General features: G+C 39.9%; 2 non-coding genes across 2 annotated transcripts; one reads left to right on the forward strand and one right to left on the reverse strand.

Moving 5' to 3' along the window:
• Nucleotides 1-7,075: 7,075 nt before the first annotated feature.
• Nucleotides 7,076-7,148, reverse strand: TRNAV-AAC (transfer RNA valine (anticodon AAC)). Its single transcript has one exon. It is a non-coding gene; the product is annotated as a tRNA-Val (tRNA).
• Nucleotides 7,149-8,783: 1,635 nt separating this feature from the next.
• On the forward strand, nucleotides 8,784-8,857 carry TRNAN-GUU (transfer RNA asparagine (anticodon GUU)). Its single transcript has one exon. It is a non-coding gene; the product is annotated as a tRNA-Asn (tRNA).
• The last annotated feature ends 525 nt before the right edge of the window (nucleotides 8,858-9,382 follow it).

The following is a 9,382-nucleotide window of genomic DNA, read 5'->3' on the forward strand; positions in this document are numbered from 1 at the left end:
GAAAACTTTTGAGGGTTTCATCACATTTCCTTGTGTGGGAAGTTGGTGATGTAAAGAGTTGTTTCATCAATTGATATTACTGCTATTGGAATCAGTTAACTGAATCTATTTTAGATAAGAGAACAGCATTATGAGTTGTATACTACCAGTTCACTTTCTTATCAGTAAAGATAAACAGTCACTAGAGTTGGGCCAACACTTCTCCAGTCAGTACTTGTATTACCATTGGTTATACCATTGGTCCATATAACCAGGTACTGCATCAGAGTGGCGCAGTGGAAGCGTGCTGTGCCCATAACCAAGAGGTTGGTGGATCGATACCAAGCTTTGCTACCAGTGTTCTCTGACCACAGGAAGGAACCAGGAATGGTTAATAAAAAAATTGCAATAAGTACTCCCAGTAGATCGTGTTTTCGATAGACAGACCTCTGGCTTATGAGCCCAGCACACTTCCACTGCGCCATTCTGCTGCATTACCTGGTTATATGAAACAGGGGTATAACCCAAGGCAATACAATCATTGACTGGAGAAGTGTTAGCAAAAATTAAGAAATATTTCTATTATGATTACATAATGACACTGGGAAAGTAAGAGGAACTATGGAAATACTGACAAAAGTAAAATGGGTGATAATAAAACCTCCATATGTACTTGACACACGTTCGAGTCAGTCACGTGTAATACTGGTATTGGTACGCCAAGTGACCCAGCGTGAACATGAAGCCTGATGCTCGTCCCTCAGTACCCATGATGCCACGTCCCAGGATTCAGTGGCGTACTGGAGAAGGTTGAGATCTTATTTATCAGAAATAAAATAAGATTTTGCCTGCATCTTACCCATTATAGATGTGAAGGTGATATATTGATTTGAAGCAGTGCTCGTTCAGATGATGTATGCGTGTATGGCCTTGAAGGGGAAGATGTCATTGTCACTAATATGTATAACCATGCATATTTCCCATAAACGTCGCTTGTTTTCCTGGTCTCGTAATTAGCACCTGTTTACATGTGTTCTTTGTGTTGCGTGAACAATACGGTCCAATGTACATAGCGCATTATATATCTTGCCTTTGGGTCACTCGGCCGAGAAATGATTGTATTTAGGATCTCGAAGAAATATGTTTGGGAAATACTGCTATAAACTAAGGTCTATCAGGGAGGTATGTTGAGGTTTAGAATGAACATCTGCATTGCTTTTGTCATCAGGTAGTGGTCATTATTCAGATTCAGCTTGCAAATATGACTCTGGTATGTACCTTTTAAAGGATGTAGTGAACCTTCGTTGTCGTATGATGTGGGCATAAGGCTCCAGCTTCGTGTTCCGGCTTATAGGTGACTTCAGAGAAGCCTGTGAGGGTAAAATATGTGTGAATCAGATAACTGTTGAACGTTTATGGTCAAAGTCTGGAGAGTACTTAAAGATTGATTTTTTCCGTTGACCTGTGTACTTGCTAGATGAAGTTTCTTGTTAAGTTGTAGATTAGTGTTAACTTAAAAAGTCGCTCGAAGGTGTGTTTGAACTACCAACTTAAAAAGCCGGACGCACTAACCAGTTGTACCACGTAGACCAGGCAATACATCAGCTTTAAGTAAACTTTGTGACAGATCCTTATGGTGTTGACAGTGTTAGATAACATATAGGATTGATGTGCAAGAAGGGAGGATGCATCACTTGTGTTCTCAGCCACTCTGTGACAATGACATAAGTGGTCCTTGAAGGTTTCACCTTGGGGAAATAGTCTCAAAATATTAGGATTCCAACTAGACAACCGCGATGATTATTATTACATTAAACATATGTGGCACTTATGTAATAATGCCGACACCAATTACTTCTATATCCACAGTTCCAGCCACAGGTCCAACTGAAGCTGGAGTATTTCCAGGTTTCAATAGCACAATATATTACACATTCCGTTGTTAACCTAAGTATTGGTAATTTGAGGTCACCAACTGACGACCCTTGATTGTTAGAACATTTACCAGGAACTTCAACATTCAGACACTATGAGCCACACCGCTCAGTACTCGGTAAAACTATGTGTATTGTTAATGTTTTGTTTAGATGTCGACCCGTCTTTTCTTGTGAAAAGTTTCTCCCTTTATACAAGGGATTGATTCGTCCATGTCTGAAGTACTGCTCTCACACCTAGGGTGGTTTTATCTCTGCACATTTACTTGACAGTCCTGAATCGAAAGCACTCTGGCCTAAAAACCTGTCCCAGGCTAACCTCCATAATTGACCTTCTTGCTTTACGCCGCAATGTTGGTTCTCTTCTGTGAGTTCTAATTTGGCGTTTGCCCTCGAGAGCTCGCTTTTTGTGTATCTCCACCACTAGCTACACCATGCAATACTCATCAAGCCGTTGGGTTACATGATTACTGTGTGGCCATCGACAGGTCAAGGTTGGGGCCTTTTGATAACTGCTTCCCTCCCTACACCTGGAAGGCTTTGAAACTCTCTACCTCCTCATGTCTTTCCCCGTATCTATGACCTGGAACATTTGAAGAGATAGGCTTCCTCTTCTTCCAAAATTCGTATTTATTTTCCTTTGGTCTTTCTTTTTCCCTTTCAAAATTCTCTCTATATTCTAATTAAGGCTCAGCCTTGATGTGGGCTTTTGTCCTTGACCGGAGCCTTCAGCATAACAAAAATTGTATAAGCATCATATGCTTACTCAAACCTCAAGTATTTTGTACAGAACAATCATACATTTTCATAATCTTGCTAGAATCCAACAAATCTATGGTCCCCAGTCCGTGGTATCATGGGATGCTAAGAATCTTTAGGTTTCCGCCTGATTCTACTGTCAATGAGAGGAAGGCCTCAAACAGTAGTATTGTCGGCCCTCCCACGGCCTTTCCCGAGATCTTCTGGAAACTCCCACAAGTACAAGAGGAACACTTGATTTATTCATGAAGATTGCTAGAATCCTCAAGATGAAGATAGAACTATGACCCCATTATAAGACCATATATGAAGTACACCAGAACCTTTAAAGATCGGCAAAAGAGTCATACAACTATGCTAACTTTTGGCTGCACCAGAGGTGTACTGTTTACAAGTAAATAAGTAATTGATACACATAACAAAAGTATCCTAAGGTCATTCCAGACATTCAATTTAAACCTCATCATCCAGACTACACCGCCTTATATCCACCTGACAGAAGTCAGTCAATAGGACTACAGCTTACAAATTCTCAATCTGATTCTAAAAGTTATTCTATTGCCCTCGTCAAACTAATGTTTTTCTTTTTCTTTTATAGACATTACTTCGGTTTCTAATACTGGGAACTGTCTCTATTGTATTTCCACTACTGTTAAGCCATGCAGTACTCAACAACCCACTACATTGCATTATTACAATGTGTCTGTTGTTAACAAGAGTCGGCCATTAATATGTTCTCATCTTCCCCTCCATCGCTGGGTCACACATACACAAGGGTTCTGGTTTGGTTTCGGCCGAACACACGAGACTTCCTATTAATAGGCACTTATCATTCTTCAATTGGATTAATCATCTTCCTTGTAACGCTATTGAAATATATACTTCAATAATTACTCTGAGACATCTGCTTCAGCTATAATCCTGAAACATCTACTTCAGTCGTGAAAGCAAAACTTATGCCTCAGAAATACATCAGTAATAAAGCCGAAAAATACGCTTCAGTAATAACACTAAATCATGTCTCTAAAAAATAATAACCAAACGTCTTTTCAGCACTGAAGCTGAAACATCTGATTCACTAATGAGATTAAAACATCCGCAGATGTAAGATACCTGAAAATATGACCCAGCGTGAACATGAAGCGTGCCGATCGTCCCTCAGTACCCATGATGCCTCGTCCCAGGATTCAGTGGCGTACTGGAGAAGGTTGATATCTTATCTATTAGAAACTAAATAAGATTTTGCCTACATCTTACCCAGTATAGATATGAAGATGACGTATTGATTTGGCGCAGTGCTTGTTCAGAGGATGTATGCTTGTATGGCATTGAACGGGAAGATGTGGTCATTGTCACGATTATTCATGATATTCTGGGGTGTTCATTATGTTTGTAATGTAATTCCAGTTTCTGTTGTTGAGGATTATAGTGAATCGAACGGTAAGAGCATTTCAGAGGATCATTATAAGCCTCAGCACGCAGAATGCAACTCTTGATACCTACTTGACGCCTGAGTCCATAGTTATCTGAACTGAATATCTATTCTAATTCTGAAAGCATGTCCAAATGTATTTCTCTTAACTATGGGTATTGTTTATTTTTTCTCTCTTTCACTTGGACATTTTTTCAATTTCTACTCGTGGGAATACTTGGTTTCGTACCTCTGCCACTGGTAGGTCATACATTACTCAACAACAAAACACATTTTATCATTACGTTGTGGCAGTTGGTAAGAAAAGAGTCTGCCATCGTAATGTTCACTTCTCTCCCTCTACCGCTAAGCCACACATACACAAGGGTTCCAGTTGGATTTCGTTCGGACAAAAAAGACTTACTGTTTAGAGTAGTATATCGTTAATCATATGAAATCATTTTACTTAAGTAAAATGACATCAGTGTGGCAGTGGAAGTGTGCTGGGCCCAAAACCTAGAGATCAATGGACCGAAACCCTGCTCTGCTATGAATGATTATTCTTATTACAGGAAGGGACTAATTTATAGACCTGATCTATCCAGGGTGATATCATTACAGTCAACAGGGTCAGAGTGAAGTGGAATGAAGGAACAGTCAGTCATTTGCCCCAGTGCCTGAGACAAAGGCAGAACGTTTTGCCTGACTCTTGTGTCTACTGGTGGAGACTCCTGTTGATCTCTACAATGATCATAAAACTTATCAAAGAGCTCCAGCTCTTGACAGGGAAAAACCTGTGCTGAGTACTTTCGATTCAGGACTAAGTAAATGTGCAGGGATAAAACCACCCTAGATGTGAGAGCAGTACCGCATACATAGAATGATCAATCCCTTGTATAAACGGAACAACTTTTCCCAAGAAAAGACATGTCGACATCTAAACAAGACATTAACAATACACATAGTTTTACCGAGTACTGAGCGGTGTGGCTCATAGTGTCTGGATGTTGAAGTTCCTGGTAAATGTTCTGTCAATCAAGGGTCCTCAGTCGGTGAGCTCAAATTACCAATACTTAGGTTAACAACGGAATGTGTAATCTATTGCGTTATTGAAACCTGGAAATACTCCAGCTTCAGTTAGACCTGTAGCTGGAACTGTGGATATAGAAGTAATTGGTGTCAGCATTATTACATAAATGCCACATATGTTTAATGTAATGATAATCATCGCGGTTGTCTAGTTGGAATCCCAATATTTTGTGACTCTTTCCGCAAGGTGAAACCTTCAAGGACCACTTATGTCATTGTTACAAAGTGGCTGAGAACACAAGTGATGCATTCTCTCTTCTTGCACATCAATCCTATATGTTATCTAACACTATCAACACCTTAAGGATCTGTCACAAAGTCCACTTAAAGCTGATGTATTGCCTGGTCTACATGGTAAAATTGGTTAGTGCGTTCGGCTTTTTAACTGAAAAGTTGGTGGTTCAAACACACATTCGAGCGACTTTTTATGTTAAGACTAATCTACAACTTGACAATAAACTTCATCTAGCAAGTACGCAGGTCAACGGAAAAATGGAATCTTTAAGTTCTCTCCAGAGTTTGACTATAAACGTTCAACAGTTATCTGATTCACACATATTTTACCCTCACAGTCTTCTCTGAAGTCACCTGGAATCCGGAACACGAAGCTGGAGCCTTATGTCCACATCATACGACAACGAAGGTTCACTACATCCTTTAAAAGGTACATACCAGAGTCATTTTTGCAAGCTGAATAATGACCACTACCTGATGACAAAAGCAATGCAGATGTTCATTCTAAACCTCAACATAAAGAGGGTAACAGTGCTCCTCATACCTCCCTGATAGACCTTAGTTTATAGCAGTCATTCCCAAACATATTTCGTCGCGACCCTAAATACAATCACTTCCCAGCCGAGCGACCCAAAGGAAAGATATATAATATGCTATGTACACGGGACCGTATTGTTCACACAACGTTCACGCAACACAAAGAACACATGTGAGCAGGCGACAATTACAAAAACGGGAAAACAAGCGAGGTTTATGGGAAATATGCATAGTTATACATATTAGTGACAATGACATCTTCCCCTTCAAGGCCATACACGCACACATCATCTGAACAAGCAGTGCTCCAGATCAATACGTCATCTTCATATCTATAATGGGTAAGATGCAGGCAAAATCTTTTGTTTCTAATAAATAAGATCACAACCTTCTCCAGCACGCCACTGAATCCATGGGTACTGAGAGACGAGCGTCAGGCTTCATGTTCACGTTGGGTCACTTGGCGTACCAATACCAGTATTACACGTGACTGGCTGGAACGTGTGTCATGTACATATGAAGATTTTATATGCAGCCATTCTACTTTTGTCAGTATTTCCCTAATTCCTCATATTTTCCAATATCATTATGTAATTATAATGGGAACATTTCTTAATTTTGTTAACACTTCTCCAGTCAATGATTGTATTACCTTGGGTTATACCCCTGTTTCATATAACCAGGTAATGCAGCAGAATGGCGCAGTGGAAGTGTGCTGGGCTCATAAGCCAGAGGTCCGTCGATCGAAAACACGACTTATTAACCATTCCCGGTTCCTTCCTGTGGTCAGAAAACACTAGTAGCAAAGCGTGGTTTCGATCTACCAACCTCTTGGTTATGGGCCCAGCACGCTTCCACTGCGCCACTCTGATGCAGTACCTGGTTATATGGACCAATGGTATAACCAATGGTAATACAAGTACTGACTGGAGAAGTGTTGGCCCAACTCTAGTGACTGTTTATCTTTACTGATAAGAAAGTGAACTGGTAGTATACAACTCATAATGTTGTTCTCTTATCTAAAATAGATTCAATTAACTGATTCAATGGTAGTAATGTCAATTAATGAAACAACTCTTTCCATCACCAACTTCCCATACAAGGAAATGTGATGAAACCCTTAAAAGTTTTCTGTTTCCGCCCGGGATCGAACCGGGGACCTTGTGCGTGTTAAGCACACGTGATAACCGCTACACTACGGAAACTGTATTAACTTTAATGAAACAAAAGTTTCATTGCAATCTCTGATGCAGATGTCATAGTATTATTACTGAAACATATGTTTCAATGTCATCATCAAAGCACATGTCATAGCCGAGGCAGATTATTCACTGCCATTTCGTTCTCAAATGTCTCATCTTCATTAAGGAAAGAAAAGTTTCAGTATCATTACGAAATTATGTTTCAGTGCCATTACTGAAGCAAATGCAGTGTCACTTTTGAAGCTCATTTCTGTGGATCAAAACTGAAGCAGCTTTCTTCAGGTCTCATTACTGAACCATATGTTTCAGTTTCATTACTGAACAGATGTCTGTTATTTTTCAGAGAGACGTTTTAGTGTTGTTACTGAAGTGTATTACTCGGCTTTATTACTGATGTATATCTGAAGCATATGTTATACTTTGACGACTAAAGTAGATGTTTCAGAGTTATAGCTAAAGCATGTGTCTCAGAGTCATTACTGAAGTATATGTCTCCGCATCATTAAGGTGAAGAAATCAACCCAACGTTAAGTTCCTATTAACACGAAGTCTGGTGTGTCGGGACGAAACTAGACCAGAACCCTTGTGTATGTGTGACTTAACGATGGAGGGAAAGATGAGGACATATCAATGGCCGACTTTCTTCTTAAGCAATAGGCACATTGTAATAATGTAATGTGGTGGCTTGTTGAATACTGCGTGGCATACAAGTGGAGGAGATACGAAAATAGACAGCTCCCAGGAGTAGAAACCGAAGTGATGTCGATAAAAGGTAGAAAGAATAGCATAAGTTTGGCGAGAAAATTAGCTTGGTATTTAAAATGGCATTTAGAATTTATAAGTTGTATTCCTATAGACTGACTTCTGTTAGGTAGGTATAAGACGCTGTAGTCTGGATGATGAGGTTTAGAATGAATCTCTGGAATGGACTTACCATACTCTTGTACCATGTATCAATTACTTCTTTACACGTATGTAGTAAACCTATAGCGTAACCAAAAGTTGATATAGTTGTATGACGCTTGTCTCTGCTTCTAAACGGTCTGGTAAACTACAGATGTGTTCTTCTGATGTGATCATAACAGAACATTCATTTTGAAGTTTCAAGCAATCTTGAGGGAAAGTGTTCGTGCTTGTTCCTCTTGTACCTGCTGGCGTTTCCATTGTACCTCAAGGAAGCCGCTGAGAATGAATAGGCACGGTTTATGGAGTGATTTCCATGTGTGGATGTAGAGCTTCTTGGCAGATGTTCTTATAATCAAGGGTCTTTCCTACATGAGCTCGATTCACTAACCCTTTGGTGAACAGCCTAACGCGCTAACCTCTTGTGCGAAGGTAACCTGGAAACATTAGCATGAACTATGGATAGGAAGATAAGAGATGGCCTGCCTCAATACATGACTTCCACACAGGAATAATGTAATGATAATCATCCTGATTTTTCAGTTGAAATTCCAATATTTTGTGTGTATTTCCACAGGAGTAATACTCAAGAGCTACATATGCCCTTGTCTGAATTCGGTTCTGAACACAATCACTATATCCTCTCCTGCTACACGTGACTCCTATATGTTATCTAAAACAGTCAGTTCCACAAGCACTCGTCATCAAGGCTGCCTTAAGATGAGTTATATCTAAGCCTCCGTGGCACAATAGGTTAGCGCGTTCGGCTGTTAACCGAAAGGTTGGTGGTTCGAGCCCTCCCGGGGGCGACACTTTATGTAAGACAACTCCAGAACTTACAAGAAACTTCAGATTCATACAGGCACGGGAGTTAATCACAGATTGTGTGTAATCTCAAGAAATAGAATAATAGATATCTAAACCTCTGAAAGGCATCTGTGTTATATGTAATTCATCCTTATTAGCTTCCATGAAGTTCACTGGAAACCTCAACAAAGGTAGAGCCTCACACTACATCATAAGACAACACTGGAGGTTAAGGAAAACCCTAGAAATGTAAACACAGGAGTCACACATTCAAGTTACCTTATGACCACTCCAGATGTTCACTATGCACATGGAAATGGGTACAGGATGCACACATTATGTGATGTTAAGAACATTCCAGAGGATCATTCTAAACCTCATCAGGCAGACTACAGCTTTTTATACCTACTTGACACCTAAGTCCATAGGAATCAAACCTACAAATTTTTATTCTGATTCTGAAAGCATGTCCACTTGTCTCTCTTAACTACGGGTATTGTTTTTTTCACTCTCATTTGGACATTTTT

Source organism: Panulirus ornatus, chromosome 9 (genome assembly GCF_036320965.1).
Source record: "Panulirus ornatus isolate Po-2019 chromosome 9, ASM3632096v1, whole genome shotgun sequence".
In the NCBI taxonomy this organism is placed as follows: domain Eukaryota; kingdom Metazoa; phylum Arthropoda; class Malacostraca; order Decapoda; family Palinuridae; genus Panulirus; species Panulirus ornatus.